We start from the raw sequence: 25,890 nt of genomic DNA, 5'->3' as shown, positions 1-25,890 counted from the left end.
TTTCAGCTCAATTGAGAAAACTTCAGCCTGTCTTCCATTTGCTTCCAAAGCAGAGGCCCAAAGGGCAGTGGGGGGATTGTAAAGGGGTAAAAGGGGGAGGTGGGCTTGGGTTATGTTTCTGAACTTTTACTGTTTTGTAATTATGCCAGCGAAGAACATAGTCTGTATGCTGCAGGCTCTTGCAAACAGCCAAACAATTATATTCTATTGATTAATGGTTTGTTCTAAGGGGGGAAAAGGGTGACCTTTTTCCGTGGCAGCCACTGTTTCATAGTTTCTGGTGTCTCCTATCTTTTCTGTTAGTGGGATTTGCAAGGCCTTTTCTTTTGGACTCACACTTTGGATATGGCCTGCACATTATTTCATTAGGGGGCCTGAATGGAAAAGAACTTCTAATTACTTCAAAAAAACACACAAAAAACCCTACAAATGAATCTTTGAAAGAAAAGACCACTCAGTTGCAAATCTTTGAAGAAAGCACACGTTTCTTCTCATACATAATACAGGAATGGCAGATCTTTTTTATTCCATAGGGTGTGCTACAGATTTTTAACATTCTATTTATTTGTTACGATTAATTTCCAAAGAATAAGAGAATAATTAAAATGCCTTCCTGGATATATATTTTTTAAAAGCCTCCAGTCAGTTTTGCATAGGTTATCTACAATCATGTGCTGTAGCTTTTGTTGCTATTGTTGTCCTCCTCAGTAGAAGTAGTGTTAATGCATATTCTTTAAATAGCTGTGGCAAGGACTGGTCCTGGCAGTGTAGTTGCAGAATATTCATCACTGCATTTTAAGTCAGTTTATGTTGCTGCCACATTTACGTAATTTTTGATTCATTAGCTACTCCTGGTTTTTTCCTGTTTGCAAAGAGATATGCCTCTTTCATTATTTTTTAAAAAATCAATATTTGTAATCTGGCAGACCAGTAGCCAAGCAGAATGCAGCACTCCTTCAGTAAATTGGGCTGCTTTCCAAACAGTAGATTGTTCATAGGTTGTGGGGGAGCGATGAAGTTTGGTAGGTCTCTTTTATCAAGCTAAACAAAATGAACTTTCCCAGTGTATTCTAATACCTCTTGGTTGCTCTTCTTCTTCTTCTGTAAATCATATGTATCTGTTCTACTGATATTGTAACTTTATTTCCATGGCTCCAGTGGTTAGTTTGGGGTGGGAAAAATAGGTTGTTAAAGCAGGAGAATTGTTTTGCTATCCATATTAGTCTATTTTTAGTTTACTATCACTAAGAAGCTGGGCTGCTTGGAAGCCTTGAAGAAAACAATGAATTGTGCAGGGGTTTGTTTTTTTAAAAAGACATTTGCTAATTTTAAATGTCTTTTAATTTAAATTTAAGAGCAGTTCAGGATTTTGTGGATGGAGATCTTTTAACAGTCCTCAAATGGGGTATCATTACACTGAGGTGATTTTCACCAGTTTATTTACTCTTAATGCCTTCAGTTGCTTATAGCAGTACCTTTTGGTGGTATAAATGGAACATATTGATGCAGTTGTCATTACGACACTTAAGTTACTTTTAACTAGTCTGCTTTGGACATAGAGTGCTGTAAAGAAAGTACATTACATGCTGTAAAGGAAGTACAGCCATTAGAGATAATCTAAAAATTGTCTTGGAAATGTTGCACTTCAGTTTAAATGACTGTGATCTTGAAATTCGACAAATTTCTATAAAAATGCCACAGAAGGAAGACTTTCAGCAATTCATAAGACAAAATTGGACCACTTAGACAGAAATTAATGTGCTACAGCCGTGCTTCAGCTGCCATTTTCAATCACAGTGGGTCACTATGTGTTGGCAACAGCAACTGAACATAGATATTCAGTTGCTTTGGCAGTTAGAGCTGGAGAAATCAGGATATTGAATCAACGTGGGGTAGCACAAACCAATTAAAGCAGGTTTTGACTTGAGATATTCTAATAAACAGTTATTTTTTTCTCTCTGTCACATTTGGCTCCCCTATTCATTAATGGGCCAACATCAAAGAAAGCAGCCAAGCTTCCAAATGTTATAAAAACCAATACAAAGATATAGATGTTGCATGTAGTCTTGGAAGTCTTAATTTAAGGCAAGCAGTTGGAGTTTTTATTGCAGCAATTTTCACAATCAGCAGAGACATTAACACCAGGCTTCTGGGTGTTTTCCTTCTTTAAAATGAGCAAGAGGAGAGCATTAAAAAAGCAAAGTTTGCTTAGCGGTTAGTCCATAATTTGAACACTTCAGAAGCTGCCGCCATGTTTCATTTGTCCCTTACAGCTTTCAGTGACAACATATCAGCAATGGAAGTTACTAAGATGGGGTAAGATCCAGTCAGGGAACCACATATAATAGTGCAATTCATACTTAAAATACTACAAACTGGCATGTCACTGCTTTCATCTGTTTTACATAGCATAATTGACACGAACAAACAATGTTGAAGAATTTGACAGGCATAATTCCCCCCCCCCTTTAAGGATATATTGCACTTCCTGGTAAAACATTTCACGCAAGTATAATTTTGGGGAAACTATATAGTTAACACTGGAACAAGTTACCTTTCAGAAGAAGGTGTGTGCATTGCAAAAGAAATTACACAGAAATTACTGTTTTGTTTTTGTTTAAAATAGCCAACCCCGCTCCCTGGGATTTAAAAAGCCTTTTCCCCCTTTAAACAACATGGATTTTCCATAGAAACCAGACTTTAATTGAATGGAGTGTCAAATGGCTGTTTGTGGGATCTGTCTTTGTGGGGGGTGGGTGCCCTTTCTGTTATAGTGAAGTCTCAGGAGTTGGGGGTTATTTTGTTTTGGATGTCTGCAAGATGGCAGTTAAAAATAAGTTGCTAAAACTGCTAATGACTTTTCCAAATGAAAGATAGGAAGCAATAGTTAAACCCAACTGTACTTTTTAATTCGTGCGTAGGAGCAGAAACAAGTCCGTTATTTTTCCATAGGAAATTTAGCGGAATTATCATTAGTCATGCTACTTATACATGTCACATTACACAGAACTGTTTTCTATTCTTATTTTGAAGATTTGATGCTACATGTTTGAAGAGAGAGGCATAAGCTTTTCAGTTTCCCAGGAGCACATGTGCACTCTTAAACATAGCATGCTTAATTTTTTTCTGATTGTTGAAAAATAGGATAAATGTCATTATAATGGAACTTCCAGGCAGATGGAGCTGATGATATTTGGGAGTTAATAAGAGTTTATTCTGTTATCTCCTCTTGATCAGTTAAAATATTAGTTCATTTCCTTTCTGAAGAATTCTCCTACATAAACATTGTCTGTCGAAGCTGATCATTTTTATATCAGCTTAGTTACATGGTAATTCATTGCTTCCTATAGCATTATTTTTTATTTTTAGTGGTGACTGCTGAAGTTCTCTCCCTCTCTCTATTACTCACACACCACACACACACACACACACACACACACACACATATTCCTTAACAAGTACTAAAAGATAAGCGACAACCTGATGCACTTAAAACTATCAGTTGAGTCTTTTAAGGAAAAACGTTGTTGATCAGACTCTGGAATTACAGTGCAGGCAAGGTTGTGGCTCATTATCTTAAACGGAGCATTTTATGGGTCAAAGAAGCAATATATAATTTGCATGTGCTATTATTTTTCCTCCCTTGTGGTATTTGTCAGGCGTTAAATGCTTCCAACTGTACAGAAGCCTGTTATTTTCCACCCTAAATTTTATTCAGAAAGGCACACTAGTCAAGAACATTGTAGTCTTGACTAAAAGTAAACACAGGGCCTGACACCTGCAGATAAAAGTGCAGCCTGCTGCAAAATAAATAAAATGAATGCTATTGATTGCTTTGGCAGCACAAGCCAAACTTAAATACAATTTGTTTAATTACAACAAAAATGAAGTTTTATGAAGTAGTATACTTCATCTTTGTAGAAGATTTTATGTGTTGTGCGCTGGTAAGTAAAATCCCACCACGCTTGTATAATTTTGCTCAATTATCAGAGCAGCTAAGAGGGAAAATCAATTATACTGAAAAACCACAGAAATGAGATTACCTTGTTAAGTAGCATCTTGCCAGCAATGTATGAATTCCCTAGCATTATCAAAAGTGGCCATATAGAGACTGCAGACCTGTGCCCACTTACATGGGAGTTAGCCTCATTGTAAGCACAGTAGGATTTACTTCTGAGTCAACATACATAGGATTGTGCTCTTAATGCACCAAGAATATAGTGTAATCTACCGTATATGCAATAGCATGTAATTTTGCTACATTTTTCTACCGTAGGTGGTTGTTGCTTTTCTCTGTGCAGGAGCACAAGTGGATAAGTCAACTAATAGAGCATTAACTTTCCAAAAGAAATGGAATATACGCTACAATCCTATACACTCTGACAGGTAAGCCCCATTGAACTCAGTAGGGCTTGCTTCTGCGTAAATGTATATATTTGTCATAGACGTGTATAGGATTGCATTGAGTATGGAAAATGGTCACGCAACCCATTTTTTGTTTTTTACCTGCATATCTTCCTTGATTTTGTAATGGAAAAAAATATGAAAACCTCAGTAGGTGTTTCATGCAAGAATGAAGACAAAATATAGAAAAGTACATTACTTTGTAGGGTGACAGTAATAGCATCCATTTCATGTCTCCAGCGTAGAAAAATTCACTTAAGATACAGTTGTTCACCTTTTTAAAAATAAAATATATGTATGATGATGTGTTAGTGATATTTTTCTGTTTTTAAAATGATTGCATATTTCTGTAGGCTCTCTGTGTTGTAATACTGTAGTTTGAAAACATTGCCTCTGCCTTTTGTACAGAAAGCTAGAATTTGTCTTTTTCATTTGTTGAACATCTGCCTCTGTGTAGTTTCCTGATGCACACACAATCTTGCTACCCTGAGTACAGCCAGCTACAAGGGGCAAGCAACATAACAGTTTAAAACCGGTGGGCCATTTGTAGGTCACCAAGTCATCATGCTAGAATTTCTGAATAAAGTGACTGAAAAGGGGAAGACAAATGCCACTTTGAATGGAGATGTTTAAACCAGACCTCTGCCTCAGGGTAAAATTTAGGTATGTTTTAGCCCGGATGTAATGTCTCCCTCTACAGAGCACAGAATTAATCATGGCCTGACAACAGAACGTGTGCTGAGGGAGAAAAGGGGAGCTCTTGTTGGCGAACAGCCTAGAATTTGAACCTTATAAACATTAAAATATACTTGGGCATTTAAATGATTGCATGTTGGTTCTGAATTGCGTTTGCTCTGGACAGCTTATTTAAACACATTTTGTAGTTGGTACAAACCTGGGTAGCGAAACACACACACACACACTGTGTCAAATGCGATGCATGAATTGTGACTTTTCCCTGTGTGAAATATTTGACACTGATCATAGGAAATGGATCCAGCCTCCCCACTGTAAGTATTACAGTGCTTTTGAAGAAAGGGAAAGCCATCAATTAGACATGCATGCGGCCTCTGAAGAAACAATGCTTGTTTTTTGTTATTTTGTATTTAGGTACATGGATACAAAAGGAAGCGAAGTTCTAATTTTTAAAGACATAATGCAGCCAAATGTTTTTGTAACCAATCTTTAGTAGCTACATATAGCACTTTTAGTGTACAAAACACTTTACAATGTTGCTTATTTTTGCAAGAGGCAAGGAGAAACTACATCTCCTTGCACTGTAGTTTTCATGTTTTGCCCACAATCTACAGTTTTTTTTAAAAAAAAAGAGAATTAATTTAAGTTATAATTCCAGTATATCAAGCAGATTCTCATTCCGCTTGACTAGCGTTTATGGTAAAAGGATACTTTTTATATACATTTGCATGCTTTACATTACTTTCTATTTATATATAAATGTTTTTGTCCGTTTCAAGAATTTTTCTAGGAGATTTTGGGGGATAAATAGGGCAAAGCTGCTGTAGGATACCCCAGCATGTGAGGCTTGCTACCTCTTGCTTCATTTTGTGTGAATGAGAAGGAGTAGTAAACATTGTCAGATGCTGCTTTTCTCAAAACAGTAAGGCTGAAGGACAGTAATACATTGTTTGAATATAAATACTGGTTCTAAACTCTAATATTTTAAATATTTTTTGCCATGTTCAGGAGAGAAATGCTTGGCATATGGATGTAGAAATTAGGAAATGATTCTAAGTCAAGGGGAACACATTCTGCTATTTTGATACTGGATTCACGTTTTTTGTGGGTTCTAAAATTTGTTATTTTGAATAAAAAATACTGGGCACTATGTTTAGGCTGTTGTTGTTACCTATATTGCTTGAGTTGCAAAAGTTTTGAATAAGAGCTATTGTGCAAATCAGTGTATTTCAGAAATAATATCCTAAGTGGGTATAGGATAGCAAACTTAGTTGTCTGCATGTTCTTAGTTTGGAGAATACATAATAACAATTTTGAGCAATTAGTTATGCTTTAACAGTTGATACTCTATTTTTTTACCATTTGATTTGTTCCCTTGATGCAAAATTCATCCCCATATTTAAATAGGTGCTTTTATTCTTTCTTTTAACTGTGTGTTGCGTCTGCTGTAGATATTTTTTCATATGAGTCAACACCTCGGAATGATTATTGCTCTGCTTCTAGACGGCGGAATACTTTCACTTCCATTACTGCCAAAATTGTTCTTTGCTGCTGGGGAAATGGATGACTGTTTTTTTTTTTTTTAAAAAAAAAGAATTCTAAGATTTCTACTTAGTTGCTGATAAGGTATATGGAGAGTTGAAACTGGGATGAAACTTTGGCTTGATGGGAGCAAGGTTTAATTGGAAACAGACCTCCCTCTGGGCTAAGTCCAGCAACTTAAGACCTCTAGGACATGGCCCCAGGCCCTAGTGCTTTTGAAGAGGAGCAGTGTTCATAGTTTCCCCCCCTCTAAATAATCATAGCTCACCCCACACTTCTGGCAATAGGCCATAGGACTACCAGACATAGGGTGTCTTTCAGAAAGCTCCAGAAGTCCTTTTGCTTTGTTTTGCTTTTCCAAATTAATCACTTGAGCATGTAGCACAAAAGAAGAAACAGCCAGCACCTAAAATCATTACATTTCCCACTGGCATGCCAACAATTTCTGTCATCTTCTTCCACCCATGGACAGTGCATACCATAAGAACTTGTACATGTGTGAGAGATTAAGACAGAGAAGGCAACTCTGCCAAGCTTGTTCAGCTCTTGCCTCTTTCCATTTAAAATATTGCTGGGTGGCATCTTTTCTGGCAAGCTCAGGAGCCGGATTTCATGATGGAACATGATTGTTGACGTGAGTCAGCCATTGTTTTTGCCCTGTCATGGCTTAATGCAAGATTCCTTTCCCTCCTTTCTTTGGCCAGGATAGCATGAAAGGACCTTGCAGCCACACTGCAAGTTAACGACCCAGACTCTCTTTGATCTGGGTAAATAAAATGGGTCCACAAACAACCCCCCCCCCCGCACTCCTTGCAAGAGGTATTTCTGTTCCAGTATGTGTAGTCTGGAGGGCTCAGCTATAATTGTGATTGCATTTAGCTGCTGATGAAATATTCCTTGCTGACTGACAAGACCTGATTCGCTTTGTGCTGAGTGCAGGTGCATATTTGGACTAGACTGATGTCTTTTGAAATCAGTGTAGCTATATTAGCATACGTGGATGGAATAACTGGGTTCTAGTTTTGTCATGTGTACTTACTGAATATGATCTTGCTCAGCTTCAGAAAGGAAAGGTTGGAAATAAACTCTTGTTGATAGACAACAGGAAAGGAGAGGAGAGGAAATCAGAGTTATTACAGAGGGACTTGCCCTTTCTGTTTTTTGCTTAGATTTGCAAGAAAACAGTGAAATAGTCTGATTTTTCTTTCTCTAAATTTTTTTTATGTGTAGTTTGGATGCTGTGTTCCTTCTCTCAGCACTCACTGTGCCTGAAGCCTTCAAGGCCACATCGTTTGAAGATTACCAAACAGGACCTGCTGATGACAGGCTATGGATTTGGCCACTAGAGGCTTTCCTGTAACAGAGAAGAGTTGCCTATATGCTTGTGTTACAAGCTTTTGAAAGCTCGTTCAGAAAAATCCTTTCCTAGTCTGCTTTAACCATTTTGCCTTTAAATATTCCTTTCAGTTATTTCTCATCGATTTTTAAAAAATGTACGTTGGTTATCATTTTTACCAGTGCTATCATCATTTATTAGAAACAGCATTTTGGTCTGCATGCTGCACTTCATTTCCTCCCCGGGTGGCAAAGGCCGTATTGTCATCATCTGTGTTGGATTTTCGCCCCTAACCTTGTAGTTCGTGAATTCATCCCTACCCCGGAGGGCAAAATCTCTAGGTTTTATATATTAGTAATTGAATTTCTGAAAGGGTCTTGCTTGGTTTATAGAGGAATTTTATGACAACCCAGAGAAATTGAGCTTGGACATTGAAATCAACCTTGGGTTCATTTTATATTAGACCACAAAGCCTTTCTTGTTTGTAGGAGTGACCTAACAAATGGTTAAGGTAAAAAGTAGAAAACTGGTGCCACTCCAGCTTCACAAATGCTGACGTTACGTAGCAACATAGGGAGCTTCTTCTATACCAGTTCAGACTATTGATTCATCTAGCTCGGCATTGTCTCCACTGACTCACAGTGGCTCTCTAGAGTTTTGGACTGTGGTTTCTCTCAGCCTTGTCTGGATATAATACTAGGGATTGAACCTTGGGACCTTCTTCATTAAAATCAGATACTCTTCTGCTGAGTTACAGCCCTTCTTCAAGGGTTTGGGGTTGGTTCGGTTTGCAATTGTAGTCCAACTGTAGGTTGACTTTGGCTAGCACCTCTGGCACAGTATGGATGGTATCTGACAAAGTCACATACAGAGTGGATCTGTTGACACCAGTGGACTTAAGACAGCAATGACTAAAACTTGTGCACTAATTTCGGTGGGTCTGCGCACCTCACTTAACCTTAGAGTGATTTAATGGGACTTACTGCCAAGTAGACATGGTTGGGATTGTAGCCCGAGTCAGAAGCCACCCAAAGCCTGAAGCTTACTGAGTTTATATCAAACATTGGGTGTGTTCATTTATTATAGCTATACATATCGACGCTTGCCCAAAAGTGTTTTCTGTGATAGTAGAATGGTTTTCTTAGGATGGATGAAAACAAGGGTATGACAACTAGTAAATGTTTCCCCCCTGTTATTTCATATTATGTGCTTATTTTTCTTAAAATACCCATGTTTGTATTCAGTGTAATTGATACTAAACTTTGAGGTAGCAAGTTAATCCTAATAGGAATAGGTTTTGGCTTATGTGGCAGAGGGACGTTAAACAGAGCCACAGTGCTGTGTTTGTTTATTTTGGTTAAGGAGATGATTTAGCCTGGAAGTGATGACTTGTTTTGGGTGGTCCCTCCACTTCAGGAAGGTTCAGTGTTGGTTTTCCCTTTCCCATAAAAGTCTTAATGTGATGTTGAGGGGGGGGGGGAACAGCAGCAGCAGCAGCAGCTTTTACATCTTCGTATGCAGTGAGCTAAAGCTGCTTGCTTAACTGTTTTGAAGGACAAGGATAACTAGATAGAGCCAGCAGGAGATAAAAATGGCCAGGGTGCCTTCTTCAGGAGTGACTGATATCAGGTAACTCTTAGCTGTCTGGGAATTCCTTTCAAAGAGTGTCCATTTGTTTGTCTTCCAGTGCTAAATTTTTGCATTTTCTGCATACTTTTTGCTAACTCTTCTTATTACCTGCAGAGGGAGCTTGCATATGAGATAATCAGAATAATCGTGGCTTTTTTTTTTTTAAAGGACTGCAATTGTTTTTCAGCATAAATACAATGTCTGCTTGTTACAGCATTCTCTGTTGCTTTTGCTCAGATTAGAAGTGTTTTACATGTAAAGTGTGTTCAAGGGTATGCTTTGAGAAGCGCCTACATCGCTGATAGCAATTGGCAAACAATTGTAAATTTAATATGCAAAAAGTGGATGTTAAAATGACATTCCTTTTCAGATGAAAATACTCTTTGCTTTAAAATTAGGTTTTGTTTTTTTTTTAAAAAAAAGCAAACTCCCATGTTAGTAATACTTGTGCAACTGTATCGGGGGGGGGGATGTAAAGAATCATTGGCAACCGAAACATCAGTAAATATTCAGAAAATAATTTGTTGCCTTCTTTAAAAATAAATAAAATAAGTTCACGAGCTTCAGGGCTTCCTTAATTTAACTATAGTGTGGTATGCTGAGTGGAAAGCTGTGACAATGGGATATTTTCTCACATCTATCTTTCTTTCTTTCTTTCTTTCATCTATATTGTTGGTTACGTTACAGTTGCCAGGTCAAGTCTTAGTTTTTGTTTTACAAAAAAAAAACATCACTAGTACTATAGCCAACAAATTAGTGTAATGCATTCAACAGCTAAACCTTCAGCATTAAACCGTTTAGGGGTGAAATAAACTACAGCCCTGCTTACAGTTTAAAAAGGCCGTGGTGGTATAATAATATCAAATTATGAGCTTATTAATAAATAAATATCACCTAAGACATGGGCGCCTTGCATTTGCTAATGTCATCTTTTAAGGTTTAGTATCAGGAATTTGAAGGATGTTCCTGCATGTTTTAGAATTTGAATTATGCATTTTCGGATGATGAAGCCCTTCATGAAACAAGAGAAATGTTAGGGAAATAAATGTGACTTAATATATTGCTTGATGTACAAAGAAGGTAATGGAGATGGCATTGAAATAAGCACTGTTTAGCTCTGAAAAATAATGGTGCTCTATTTTCATTTAAGGTAGTTTGGGAAGTCTGCATGCTATCTGCTGTGATTTTAATATGAAATAGAGCATTATGCATAGTTGCACATTCCATAAAACTGAAGCAGCACTCAGAAACACACTCACTTGCCATAAATCCTCCCAGAAAATTGGTTTGAGAGTTGATTCTTCTGAAGGTTTATTACAATGCCGTAATGTTAAAAATGTGTATATGTGCAGGAGAACACAGGCTTTTATTGTATTTTTGATTATCCTTTTAAACAACTAGCAAAAAGGTTTACTGGTGTCACAAAAGTACACCATCTTGGTGCCGATTCATTATTTATACTGTCTAATCCTTGCTAATGTGAAAAAATCGGCTTGTTGTTGTAACACCAAATGGCCCTTTAAGTAGAGAAACAGTTAAGTAGATCTCCTGTAATAGTATGTTGTCTAATAAAGAGATTTATGGTATTGGCAAGGGCTATTGTATAGGAATTACCATTTCACAGCATGATCATGTGTTATCATAACAACTTGGTACCACATTTATGTGGAACATTTTCATAACAGGGTAAGGATATTAGCCACAGCAATTACACTCCAATAGGATTATGGCAGAAAGACTTATTTGGAATACAGAAATACTCCTAGACGGACTTGGATTGGAGCTGCGGATCTTCTGAAGTTTGATCCACCTTTGCTCTCCTTGGCTGTAGTAAGTATGAAGGATGTCAGAAATGCATTTATTCTGCTCATCTGCTTAATAATGCAAAGTCAGATATTTCTTTCATCCTTCTTACTTAGGACATAAATTTTAAATTCTGAAATATATTTGCGTGAAACTTTGTGGTTGGGTGTAGAGAGTTGTTTGTTCCAGGGAAGGAGAAATAACAAATGGAGAAGCTGATGACTTACGTGTGGTACAGGAGGGGGGCATCACTGAGAATTCATTCGTTCTCAGTGAATGAATGACTGTACACTCTTGGATTTTGCACAGCATTTTCATTGGGATGAATGGGTTGACTCTGCCAAGGGTTGCATATTCTTGTCTAGCTTCAGATGCCTAAAAAGCACCAGCTTTTAATACATAGAATTCATTTCCCTTCTGTTTTTTTGGATGGGATTCTTGGAAAGCCTAGCCAGCTCAGGAAAATAGATATATATTAATTGAATAGAGTAAATATCGGGACATGAAAGTTGTATCGTTTCATGCCATTTTGAAAAAGAAGAAATAGGAGGAGCAAAGTTTTGTTTTGTTGTTGCAACTTCTTTTACTAAATGGAAAACAAAGAAACAAAATCCACTGCTGTAAATATTGTAGAGGTGTGTGTGGGGGTGGGGGTGTGAGAGAGAAAAAAAATATTTGCTTGTATTAATATGAATGGAATTCCATTCATGGAATGAAGAAAGACTTTACTGCTGCTGCCTCCTGCACCACTTGAAAGCTGCTCCTGTTTGGTTGGGAAATATGCCAGACTGGAATGAGATGTGGTTTGGAGTCTTGCAGCTGAAGGGGAGAATGGGGAAAAACCCCAGAAACACTTCCATTTGCATGAGTAGATCTGATTGGCACTAAAGCTTTGTTAGATCCTAAATATTGTCCCTGGTGTTGTAATATTTGAGGAGGATACATTAACAGGTAACTTCATCTATTCTGTATTTGTATTCATGCTAGGTTGGATCTAGAGCTCTCTTGCACTGTTGAGAGGGCACAGGGCAAGTTATGCATGCCTGTCTCTGATTCCCTCTTGAAAAGCTGAACTGGAACAACAGTGTGAAAGGTAGTGTCTCTGTGTGGGCTGCCAAGGTGAGGGGAAGTCAGGGAAGAGACCGTAATCTCCCCCTGCTTCATCCATTGGAGACCATGAAAGGAGCCCTTCCATTCACATAAACAGTCTGGACCCAGCCCATTGTACATTTCTTAAGCATTTGGCTTAATTTACAGTCAGATTTCTTAAATAAAGTTGCTTGGCAAACCAACTTAAATTGCCACCTTCTCGAAGTCTCACCACAGTCTTTTATGATCATCTGAGAGTATCCGCCTTAAACCATTAATATGCAAAATATGAACTATAAGCAAAATAATGAGTGGTCCAACAACATCTGGAGGGAAGAGATTTCCCACTCCTACATTAGGGCCTGAAAATTTCTCAATGTCTTTCCCACATTCCCAGGAGTTCATGTAAACTGGAGCCTGAGTGTTTTTTTAGAAATGCTGCAAAGACTTGCTTGTTTTTGCTATATTTTAATTGCCAGGGCTAAGGGCTAAGCAAGTGTAGAGTAAGTTTAATTCCTTCCCTGTGGTGTATTTTATTCTGCTGATTCTAAGATGGTGTGTTTTTAATTTATTTTTTTCCAGCTGTGGATGGCATGGATAAGTTGAGATGCACCTTTTTAAATAAATTGTTGATAATTGAAAATCAGCATTGTTGGAATGATTTCTGATTAATTAATAATGACTACATAGCCAAAGCATCTGTGCTCTCTCAGAATGCAAATATTATGGTTCAGATCCAGAAATGATGGCACACAAAAATATGCTATGGTCACCAGGTTGTAAGTGTGAAGGATCAACGGAAACAGACTCAGATGTATTAACATCTAGCCAGTGTGAACATTATTTATTATATACTGTATTGGCCTGAATATAAACAGCGCCTGAATATAAGCTGCACCTTTAAAATTGGAGGGGGGTGGGAAAGAAAAAATACCTAAATATAAGCCGCTCCATTCCCCACTGCTGCTGGCTGCATACTGGGGGGGGGGGGAGCTGCACTGTGTTGCCAGTGGCCTTTCGCCTTCCTTGCTCTTTCCCTTCCCGGCCTTGGGGGAGAGGATGGGGGACTGTGCACGGGGTGGGCGCTTCTGGCTGCATACCGTAAGGTCGTGAATATAAGCTGCTCGGTCAGAATTTGGGAAAAAAGTGAGGCTTATATTCAGGCCAATACGGTATATATAAAATAAATTCTTTACTAGTCGTATTCTACATAAATTATCTGGGTGACAGATAATTAGAACAGTTTAAAGAAACATACAATGCCATCAATCACTATACAGTGTAGTGGCACAAAAATCCAATTAAAGAATAAAATTTTTAAAATGACATGGTCTTAGTTAAGTAGCAATATTCCAGGCACAGTAATGTAAATAATCACAGGAGAGAGCCCCAGACAACATTTTAGGTTAAAACCGCATCTTAACCCAACTACTGTGAAAAAACAGACTGACCAGAGATGAATATAACAATAGTTAAATGGTGTTAGAATTTGAAAAGGTCTGGAAAATTGAACACACACACACACACACACACACACACACACACTTGCCCAATGTGAGACATGCATTAACATAGTTGCGTGGAGAACCACCCCCCCCTTTTTTAGGGTGAGCATTCTTTAGGAATATCCAATATGGGAGAACAGAATAACTATTTATATTTTATTGTGGAACATGCAGAAACACATGTGCTTTGATAATCTGCCTCCTCTCTGACTTTCATGTGGCAGAATCCTGAGAAGTAGCACTGATATTGCAGTGTCAAGGGACAGGATATGCAGCAGCGCAGTGTGGCAAATTAAAATCACTGGCCTGTGTTTGATGTCATGCCAAAACCATGCATAAGCAAGTCTGCTTGGACTTGTGTGTCCCTTTTCCCTCTCCTTCAATGTGGATGCAAAGGGAAGATTAGAAGCACTTCAGCTAGCCCAAATTTGGGGTGGGGTTGGGGTACTATTCATTTAAACTGGTTTGCTGAAACCCCAAACATATTCCGTATATATCTTTTCATCCTGACTTATTAACAAATTATACTTTAAAGCAGGGTTTCCACAGCTTGCATATAGTAAACTCTGGTTAGTTTAAAAGAGGCAGTGGGGTGCTTCTGATCTCTTGGCTGCAAAGGAGGAGGAAATAGACTTGCTCATGTATCCTTTTTTCAGACAGATTTGTATGATGTGCCATGACAAATGGATAGTTGAATGCAGAACTGGAAGTATAAACAAATTTGATTAAAAGTTGCAATCTTTCGAAAATGTTTGTTTAAAAGTTTTGCTACTTCATGCTACAGGCTGGCTTCTAGTAAGCATATAATCACATCTATTTGAAGTTTGCAATGGCCAAAGTCTTTATGCTTCGAAAACATTTAAATTGTCAGCTGCTACCTTTTCCATGAGTTGTCAGTAACTGGTATATCACCTATAGATACACAATTTTATTAGAGAGATTAGGAATCCAGAATCGTTGTATGTAATAAGAATTAGTCCTCACATTTTATATGCACCATTATGCTCTGTATAATATTGACCACTGAAATATACATGATTGGGTTTGAGAACTTACATTTAATGTCTACATCTCTGAAAAATAAAAGGACATTTTGTGATGCTTGCCTGGACTCGTGGCTTATAATCTGTGCAACCTGATGATATATGCATGTTTACTCTGAAGTAAGCCACAGTATGCTCAGTGGGACTCAGTGCCATGCAAGTATCCCTAGTAAAAGATAATGCTATGCTGTTACTAACATCTAAGGGAGTATAAGGAAATGTATAATTAAATAGGAGAATTGATGAGCAGGATTCCAATTGAAATTCAGTAACAGAAGGCCGGGGGGGGGGGATAAAACCTCTGTAAAATGCAGGTTTAGACGAATAAATGCAATACTATGTTAAAGGTAGCAAGAGGTAATCTTCTGACATTTTCCAGTCCTTTATCTCCTGCTTCACTTTTTAATACACATCTTTTGCTTAGATCCAAAGTGTTCTTTTGAACTCAGTGAATCTTCCTTCCTGGTACAATTTTTATTTTTATTTTACAATTGAAGTATAAGAGGAAGACTGTGTCACACTTTATGAAAACGTACAGGCTGTTATCTGCTGTTGTTGTGTATGTGGTTCATTGAGAATAAACAACCTGAGATGTTTAGCTCAGTTGCATTTGGGTTTTGTGTGCTTTGCAACAACTGAGCTGGATTTTTTTTTTTTTTAATTAGCAGTCTCCTCTTTGGAGGGATCATAAATCTGTCTGTGTGAGTTGTGAGTCTGCGCTGTGGTCCGTTTCGCTGGCCCGGCTCGTTTTAAATGATGATGCCCTACTTGCGAGTCACTGTGGGAAAGCATTCGTGTATAGAGGAGTGATCTTTTTGTTTGTTTGGGAGTTTCTTCTCTACCTTTGGAAGAGCTGTGTGGTTATGACTAATAAACACTTTACTATTTGGCAAATGGAATGTAAGTGACCAGGAGCTATTGGTTGAGGAATGGAAAAACCTGCTGCACAGAGTACATCAAAGCAGTGGAGCCTTTGAAATATACCTGTGGATGGAAATTTTTCATTTTAACCTGTCAGCTGCACAGAATACAAATCTCTCTGCTACACAGCAAGGTATTTTGTTAACAACATTTTCCCCCTGAATGTACTATGTCAAAACCGTGATACTTGGAGTCAGGATAGCAATGGGGTGCCTCATAGCGGGTTATGAAATGATTTGTAGATTAACAAAATGACAATTAATGCTTTACATTTTATCTGATTAGCATTTTTATTCTGTTTTTTTTTTGTGGCTTTGTTTTCTGCCTCTCTTTGCTTAGTGTTTTGGTTTGGGTATAATTGCTGACACAATGTCTTACTCACATCATGTTTTCCTCACTTCTCATGGCATTCAAAATGAGTGTCATTTTCTTGTATTTGGCTGGAAGGAACACCATCTGTATTTCTAGGAGTTAAAAGTCCTGGCTTTACAATATGCAGTGATAGCCATTGGGGTGAGAAGGGGAGAGTGGCAGTGGACTGACAGTCAGAAGTGATTGTGTCACTGATGGAACTCAAGGAGAAATGGGTTAATTTTGCAAGTGTTTTCACAATTAGTTTGACAATAATTAAATAATGGAGAGTTCATAAATTTGTTTTGTTTTATACCAGTAGAAGGGTTTTTTTGGGGGGGGGGAGATTTGATATTTCTAGTGCAGATATTTGCTTCATTTTAATTAAAATGTTCCTTCAGCTGAAAATTCCAATATTGTTTGAATTTTAAGATTATTATTATTATTTCACAAAGTTGGTTAGTTCTTTTCTCAACGACTTCTGTATCTTCTTGGACACAAATGATATGAGTGGTTTTAAATTCTTAAAAGTATTGTTTGTCCCATTATTCAATTGCAGCAAAAAGTTGCTTTCTAGAAAAAAGATGTGTTTAGGACTGCAAAACACATGAGCAAAATCATTAGTTATTTCTGAAATTGCATTTCATTTGTTTGTGTGGTTATTGATTTGTAACACCTAACTCCATTTAGTTAGCAATCGAAGGAGTGGTGTAACTGTTACTGCCTTTAAAAAAAATGATAATGATTTTAACCAATCATTTTTAAAGCACATGATATTATCCTGTTCTGAAATTTTTAATGAAAAACATATGTGTATTTGCCTATATTTTGTTTAATTATTATACCATGTTTTGGAAAACACTGGTGTCTCCTTATATGCATAGAATAAACCAGGGTGGTGTTTCTGCTTTTGTTTCTAGCACAGCAAATATATAATTTAGTTATCGGCTGCAATCCTATATCCTAGGATTAAGCCCAGTTGAACTCAATAGGACTTCCTTTCAAGGCAAATTTAGGATAACTCTGCTGGTATTGTTAATAATAGAGGCTGAAACTACAGTGTTCAGCATTAGGAAAAGTTTCATGCCTGCAACAGCCATTTCATGGAATACAATACTAAATAAAGATACTGGCATCAATTTAAAGCTTGTCCTTTAAAAATATAATCCAGCCAAAAAGTCAAAAGTTTCAATTTTAATGAAGGCATTTCAAAGAACAGAGAGGTTGAAAAATATGTTTTACCTTTTCAGATTGCTTTTATTTGCCCAAAGGCAATAAAAGTGTTAGCATTTGGAAATGGGTGGCAAATGACTTTGCTTTTTTTTCCCTTTCTGTTTGCCCCTGTTGTGGTTTTCATTCAGTTTGGCTGAGTTTGTTGCTATTTGCTTTTCACCATTAAAAATGTTTGCTTTGAGTGAGAGAGGGAGGCACAGCTTGGTAGTTAAAATTTTCTTGAAATGCCACTAACAGTAGGTCCATTCCCAGATCAAGCTGTTATAAACTGTAACATTAAATAAGAATCTTTGCACAGTCCTAAAGAAACTACATCCTACATGACAAAAAATAGAGGCATTGGAAATAAAACACAAATACCAAATGCATCAAGTATCCTCCCTATCAAATCTATTGTGTGGACACAGTCATAAGAAAAGATAATGTCCGAGATCCAGAGTTTGTTTACCTAGTTCTACAGTAAAATTTCAGTAAGCATTTTACAAACAATAATACAACACAACTGCAATACAGTGCAGCAATTCTGGACATCAGTTTACAGTTGGTTTCTTCTAGTAAGATAATAGAATGCCCATAGTATCTCCTCCTCCCCCATTTTGGTTGTGTTGAAATTTCTTACGCATGTTCTTGAAAGTAATCAGGTAGGAATAAATGGTTATCTCAATCCAGGGACCTATGTGTGCTGTGATGCACACGGCAGAATTCCTTTGCACATGGAATGGTTCTTGGCATCAGGGTGTTGGAATAGTTTTGCTTTCTTCTCTCTAATTTAGTAGCAGCTCCTGAGGGTCTTGAAATTAATATCTCATCTGGGAATAACATCAATAGTATTCTTGCTGTTTCTTAAGGATGCATTCTTTGCAGTAGTGCTGTTTCATGCTACTATTGATATGTGAGAAGTTTCCGTACGGAAACACTATCCTATGTTAATGACTGCTGCGCGCTCCCACGCCCCTGCTAATAACGGTTGTTGTGCTAGTCATGCCAACGCTCGTGATCAGAATTAATAACACCGGTAGCCTATATTTGCAAAGATTCCCAAAAATAGAATTGCAGTGCCAAGTTGGTTGAGACAAACTGGCAGGAAGTCTACCTAAAGATGCACAATAATCCCTGTTTTTCCTTCACTTCAGTGGGCGGTTATCTGACCTCAGGAGTGGCAGTTGTATAGATGGTGGTAGACTGAATATCATATAGGTTATTTCTGTATTACTTCTATAAATATGTTTGCTGTTAGTGATGGTCATCTGCTGCTTGAACCACAAGAAATAACATTTAGGGTGGATGTCAAGCATCTTTAATGTGTGTGAACTGAAACTTCTAGGTGTGGGTGTTAAAACTAGTAATCATGACTGTATATCATGTAAATACCTAGGTGTGTTTGTTTACCTGTATGCGTAGGAACACTGTGTATCAGGGATGAGCAGACTTCAAGCTAGTGGATCTCCTTTCTTTTCATAGAACCCAGAGATTCAGAGATAGGGGAAGGACAGGCACACTTTAAATATTAGCACACCCAGCCCTAAGAATTTATCTTCAGTACCAAAGGTGAACTCACAGCCCTTTCTACCTGGTTCCCATCCCCAGCCAAAATAAATGGGAGGAGCGGGGACATTTTATTATGTCTAGTGTTAAAACAATTGGACCCTTGCAAATTTGCAGCAAATCACCCATTAATGTACCAGTAGATCAAGATCTACCTTCCACCCACTGATGTAAGGTGAAATACTAGTATTATCTTTGGTGTTTGTTTATTTATACTTCATCAAATTTCTCTCCCAAAGGAGCCCAGGGTGTTATTTCCCCCCCCCATTGGTTATATATGGTACTTGGAGATCTTGAAGCTGCAGTCAGATTATCACTGGCAGTAACTGGGCACTCATGGATTGTGAAGTCATTTTCTTACTTTAGGCTGATTCAGTTCGGTAGTGTAGCTGCTGCCAAGATTAATTTACTGCTTTCAGGGCTGTGTGGCAGCAGTAATGTACTATTGGTGCAGATTCTTATTGCATAATCAGGCCAAAAGGGGAAACCAATTCAATGTGGGAAGCAAATACAATTGTTAGTACTGCCATTTGGACTTATTCCATGGAACTGATTTCTGGCAACAGCCATTGAGGTAATGTTTAAACTGGTATTTAATCTTAGTAAGGGCTTATCACCCTTTGGTGATTAAGCCATGTTGAATGTGTATAGGGAGCTGTTTTCTTTACCATTGGAACAGCTTTGCAGAATAAGGAAGAGTACCATACATAGCAGGTAAACGGGTGGCGCTGTGGTCTAAACCACTGAGCCTAGGGCTTGCCGATCAGAAGGTCTGCGGTTCAAATCCCTGCTACGGGGTGAGCTCCCATTGTAAGGTCCCAGCTCCTGCCAACCTAGAAGTTTGAAAGCACGTCAAAGTGCAAGTAGATAAATATGGACCGCTCCAGCGGGAAGGTAAACTGTGTTTCCGTGCGCTGCTCTGGTTTCACCAGAAGCGGCTTAGGCATGCTGGCCACATGACCCGGAAAAACTGTCTGCAGACAAACGTCAGCTCCCTTGGCCAGTAAAGTGAGGTGAGTGCCGCAACCCCAGAGCCATTCGTGACTGGACTTAACTGCCAGGGGTCTTTTACCTTTACCATACATAGCAACCTTTTTCAGCCATCACCCATCAATTTGCCATGGTGACTGGGGCTGATGGGAGTTGTGGTCCAAAACACATGGAAGCCAACAGTTTGAGGGAAGATCATTCCATTATTAACTGCACTGCACTGAAAAAATAGTTGTGTTGAAGGCCTCTGGGAAGTTAACTTCTAGAACTAGAAATACGGTATAGTTTTCTTTAAAAACTACAGATTTCTAAACTTTTCTGGCGGGTCTTGCTATGTTTTAATTGTTTTGCAACATTTTCTATTTTCTGTGTTCTTAAAAATTAATTACCTTGTTGAATAGTGTTTCACAATAAACTTGAATAATGAATGCCTTGGTCTTTGGTAGAAGGACAAAGTTGCTTCTGTTGCCCTTCAACAGCATATTCTACCCTATTTTAATTGGCCCCACCCCAGTACAGCTGGAAAGAAAGAAAAATGGTTTGTTCATAACTGTGGCTAATTTAATGGACCTCAAACTGCAAAATATGTAACAAAAATACTTGGGCAAAGTCTGGACTCTAGACAATTGGTGGTTTATGTGCACAAAAGTAATTAAGATGCACACTGGTTCGATGTTGGAAGGAATGGAAACTCATTGCCAAGACCATTATTGATCGTTGCAAGATGAATAAATTTTTAGAGCTGAACAGAACATTTGCCAGTGTATTTGCATAGTTAAATGGGCCTGTTTAGCTGAAAGTATTTAGAAATGTGACCAGCACAGTAGCTTGTCTCCAGTTCCAAAAATGAAACAAGACGAAAAATAAACCTGTTGTTGCAGAAATATTGGCTCATAGATGGTTAAAAATATAATTTTGGAAATAAAAGAGATTATATATGTGTGAAGACTCTCTCCTTAGTTGGAGATGTACATTAGGACACCTTAGCCATGTACAGAATGTCCTTAGCTATGTACAGAATGTCCACATAAGGTTAATTGCTTCTCCAGTTCATTTCCATGGAGAGAACTGATTCAGGAAGCTCATCAGATAAGCTTTGAAACAGAGCTTACCCTCCACCCCCGTTTATAAGACAAAAAAAGTGTTATTTTTAATATTTGTGCTACTTTTCTTTTTATTGTTTGGTTATTTTCTTTTTTATACTTTTGTTGCATGTTTTATGACGGTTCTTGAAAGCTGGCAGTGTGTTCAGATAAGGGTAGCAGTGTTTTAAATAAGCAAAATTTATGATAATCTGCAAAAGCGGATGTGCAATCTATGGAGGAAGAACTTGCACCTTTCTCCCCACAGGAAGAGCACAGGTTGCACATGCATTTGGAAATGTAACACACATCATAGTGGAGATGTGTAAATTCCTCCTTTGTAGCGCATAATTTTTAAACTTTCTTTAAAAATCTGCTTTTCACAACTACTAAGAATGTTCGTATGGCTGCCAGCTTGTACTACATATTTTTGGAAATAAAGTGTCCTGAACAAAATTACTTGCAAATAGAAACATCTGAGATCATATTGTGTGAGAATTAGCACATGGGCATTAATCTGTGTTCATACTATTTCAGTTTTAAAGAGTAGGAGCAGAATTGGGGCCTCTTGGCCACAAGCCTTATATTCGTCAACCAGTCAGACCCTATGTGTGTCCAGATAATTCTGTGGGAAAGCTTAAATGTAACATTCCGGATTTCGTTTTCACAATGTTAGTTTTGGTCTTTTTATCATATACTACAGAGGTCACTGTGGTCTGCTCTTGGAATGTTATGGCATAGCTAGCTGTAAACCTAGAATAAACATGTACAGTGCTAATCATATGCTGTGTAGTTTTGCTGCTTAGAAAATCTGAAGACAAAAATAGCTGTTTCAGGTCAAGAAACATTGACTGAACTCTTGACCAAATGTGTGCATTTTTAAAAATAAATCCAAAAGTCTTTTTGAGGCAAAGTATATTGACACATGGCGAAGTTGCAGAAAACAGAGTAATAAGAGCTGACATATAAAATGTTAGATCTATTTTAGTATCTTATTAGAGCTTAGGTTTATTGAACAGCGAATCATTTAAAAGCTGCCCCCACCCCATCTCCTGCATCCTGTAAAAACAGACTCCCTCAAACCAAATATCAGCTAGGAGTTTTGCAGTGCAATGGCAACTCTTGCAAAGGACAATGCAACAGATGGCACCTTTAATATTATACACTGTAAAGCAGCCTTTGCCAGATGTTTTCGACTGCAGTTTCCATTGGCCGCAGCCAGCACCACCATGTTGGGAGTTGTAGACCAAAACTGTTTGGTGAGTATCAGGCTGCCGTAGACACTTCACTGGATATTGAAATGCTTAAGGCACCCTGAGGTGTTAAAGAGCCAGCGTGGAAATGTTTAAATAACTAACTGCATTTTTAATACCTCTATGTCATCTAGCGTGGTGTGTGGGAACTGTTTTTTAGAAGTCCCAGTGCATGCAGGTACATTTCCGCTGGGTCGACATTATAAGGTGATGTTAAGAAATTGCTGCAGGTGCACTCTGACTGCTACCCAGGTGTATCTTAGCTGCTGTTTCTGTTCCGCCACAATGTGACATTGCTAATGATCAGAGAGAAGACCCTTGTACCAGCTGTTTGCATTGTCTAGACCAGTGTTTCCCAAACGTTTTTGGGCAACGGCACACCTGTGTACTGAAAAAAAATCTCGCGGCACACCACCATTAAAGCCCCGCCCCGTGACGTCAGCGCGCAGCGTCACGCCGGGAGGGACGCACAAAAGTGAAAGTTTTTTCCCTCCCCCTTGCCGGGGAACCTCCAAGCTTTGGGCAGGCAGGCAGGCAGAGCTGGGAAGGGGGTTTCCAGGGGACACGGCAGCTCCTCGAAAGGCTTCTCTCAGCTGCGCTCAATCCTCCTCGGAGAGGATTTCCCCTCCGGTCCCATGCCTTCGTTTGGGGCATCGCTCCGGCTGCTCCCTCTCCCGCCGCGCAGGAGTGATGCCTCTCTCTGGCTCTCCCTCCGCGCAGGCTGAGGGAGGGAGGGAGTGAGGGGCGCGTGTGACCCGTCTCTGCTGGGAGACCAGACCCAGCGAGGCAGAGTCGCGCGGAGGCGCCCAGGCAGCGCTGCCGGCTGCGAGGAGGAGCGCCAGGCAGCAGCAGGAGGCGCGGCCTCTCCTCGCCGCCGCCGCCCCGCCTCTCGCCGCCCGACTCGCCCGCCTCCCTCCAGGCATCTCGCGGCACACGAGGCAACGTCTCACGGCACACTCGTGTGCCGCGGAACACCGGTTGGGAAACACTGGTCTAGACCTGCAACCCATTCTTCTTACACCCAACCCTCCCCCTGGATCCCATAAGCAAGACCTGTGTAGCTTCACTATGCTGCATCTTGCAGACAGACAGCTTTTGTGGCTCACGGCTTCAGCTGATCTTCTGTCTTCCTTTGTAACAATAAGAAAGTGGACACCACACCTCCATCATCTTTGCCTTCATTGCTCTGCTACAAGCCTCTCTTTATCCTGCTCCAGGGTGTTACTGGTTGTACAGTGACCCTTCGCTGCTGACATAGACAGGTCAGCACCTGTATTCATTGCCAAGTAGCTGCATGTGTATTTGTGTCCTTCTGTTCTCGTCATGCATGCCATGCTGTGTGACAAGTCACTCTGGTGTATCTGAAAGGACCATTATATGTCACATGGTTCTTGTAAAATGTTCAGCGTTATAACCCAGGTGCTTTGAAACCGTAAAATACTGCCATCGTTGTTGGTTCAAATTCAAATCAATTTACAGTTCCACTTTAATTGATTTCAGTTCTGAACAGGCTTAGAATATTCTGCTTGTTGTAAGGTTAATGTTTTCAATTTGTTTGTCGTTCTGCTGCCTCTTCCATAGAATTTCCTCGCCAGTTTTGTTTGTTTGTCCTTGCCTAATAATATTACTGTTATTTTGACTCCTTTGTTACAAAGGCATTGCTTTCATTCAGTATTTAACACTTGTCCTTTGCATTTCCACCCTCATAGTTAGCATCCCCTTCCTTTAACTCTCAGGTTTTATCTACAAATGAGTAGATAAAGGGTTGCTTTTAAAGTGGAAACATTGCAAACTGGCTACTTGTGAGGAATGATGATTTTTGTTGTTCTTGATTCCTTTGCCCAGTGCTGGGGACTGCCAAAAATTGCCTTCACTGTTCCCACCTGTGGTAGTGTCTAATTCACAGAGAAGGAACTCCACTGTAAACAGAAGGAATCCCTATTGCAGGGACAACTATTTAAATGTAACAAATTACGCTCCCTCTCTCTCTGTAGAGGAAATCAGTGGTCAGAGGGCTACTTTAAAAACTGTCACAAAGAAGCTGGCTCCAGTTCTGGCTTGGCAATCACTATCACATAGCCCACATCTAAAATTCATTGTAGGGCAGGATCAGCAGTTTTCATTCACTACCTTTTAAGCTGCTTTGTTATCCTGACAGTGAGAATAACAAAGTGAGAAAGGCCTCATGGTTCTGAATGGGGTTTGCTTTGTCAGAGTTCTTTGAAAGTCAGCCTGCAAGTTACTTACAGCTGTGTTCATTTGTTTTGTGTTAATGCATGTGAAACATCAGCAGTATTTTAGTTACCCAGTTATAGAAACTCACTCTCCCACCTGACCTGCCATTTTTTGTCCCTTTTTGGTAGTCAGTGTAATAGTCTTACTAAGGCAACACCCGTGGCTTTAATGTGAACTACAGAACTCCAGGTCTGATCCTGAGTGGTGTTTTTATAATGCTGCGCCTCCTCTCCCCTAATAGACAAGTTTCCCTGAGAATGTGAATAACAGCAGCCAGTTCTAGACAGTGGAAACTTAGGGGAAAGGCTTATTACATAGGGGCATGGCTGTGACTTCAAAAAGCTTCAGCTCCAGCAACTTGCATATGGACATTGAGCACCGGAATACAGAATATTCCTTGTCATCACCATGTAAGACTATAGTAGATTTCATTATGCAGCACTGAATAATAGCTTGATTTAAAGCATTAATAAACTCTACATATGCACTTTCTTGCTGTGGGAATCCAGGATTCTAATTTAGTGAAATGCCAGAACAGGTCTTTTGTGTTCAGTCTGAGGAGTGCTATGTGCAAATTCTAAATTATGCCCAGACGTATATATTACACCGTTTACTAACTCTAATTATAAAACTGGTTCATTGTTATTTTTTTAAGTATCCTAACAACTTCATACAAAATGAGCTCCTCATATTTATTGGCCTCATTTTTGGGGGAGAGGAGGGGAGGGGCTGCAATAAGGGTGATTAAATTTAAAATGCTAATATCAGCAACTGTGATCAGTTGTGTTCTGAATTGGAAAATAATGATGGGCTCAGTGATTGGCTACATAAGGGCCAATAGACTGAATACTAGTAAGACACAGGCTCTATGGATTGGTAGACTTTTGTCCCAGGTACTGAGCGACAGTCCATCCTAGATGTGGGTAACACACATTCCCTTGACAGAGCAGGGAAGGCTTCTTTGTCACTGGATACCCAGGTGGTTTGGTGGCATTGAGTGCCTGTTTCCAGCTACATCCAATCCTTAAAGGAGGCAGCTTTGTCACAGTAATCCACCTTCTGGAAAACACCTGATGGATTACTCTTCTGCCTGCTACATGGGGCTGCCCTTAAAGACAGTCTGGAAGCTGCAGCTTGTTCCCAGTGCAGCTGTCAGAATTAGAAGTGGTCCGGCCCAGTAGAAACATGTTTGCATCGGCTGAGGGAGCTGCATTGCATTCGTTGCTTATTTGC

The 25,890-nt window shown here is 39.1% G+C and overlaps 1 protein-coding gene across 18 annotated transcripts in view; it reads left to right on the top strand.

Annotated features, from left to right (window-relative positions):
* Positions 1-25,890, top strand: part of ADGRL2 (adhesion G protein-coupled receptor L2) — a 246,900-nt gene that overhangs the window by 44,212 nt on the left and 176,798 nt on the right. Inside the window, exon 2 of one of the 18 annotated variants that reach the window (XM_082228073.1) lies at positions 4,277-4,386. The exons of the other annotated variants lie outside the window; for them this stretch is intronic. The gene's annotated coding sequence lies outside the window, so the exon portion shown is untranslated. The remainder of the gene's footprint in view (positions 1-4,276; positions 4,387-25,890) is intronic. 18 annotated transcript variants of the gene reach the window in all.

This window comes from Podarcis vaucheri (assembly GCF_965113315.1).
Source record: "Podarcis vaucheri genome assembly, chromosome: 6".
Classification (NCBI taxonomy): domain Eukaryota; kingdom Metazoa; phylum Chordata; class Lepidosauria; order Squamata; family Lacertidae; genus Podarcis; species Podarcis vaucheri.
Note: the sequence above shows the minus strand (reverse complement) of the source record. Positions and strands in the feature narration are given on the sequence as shown.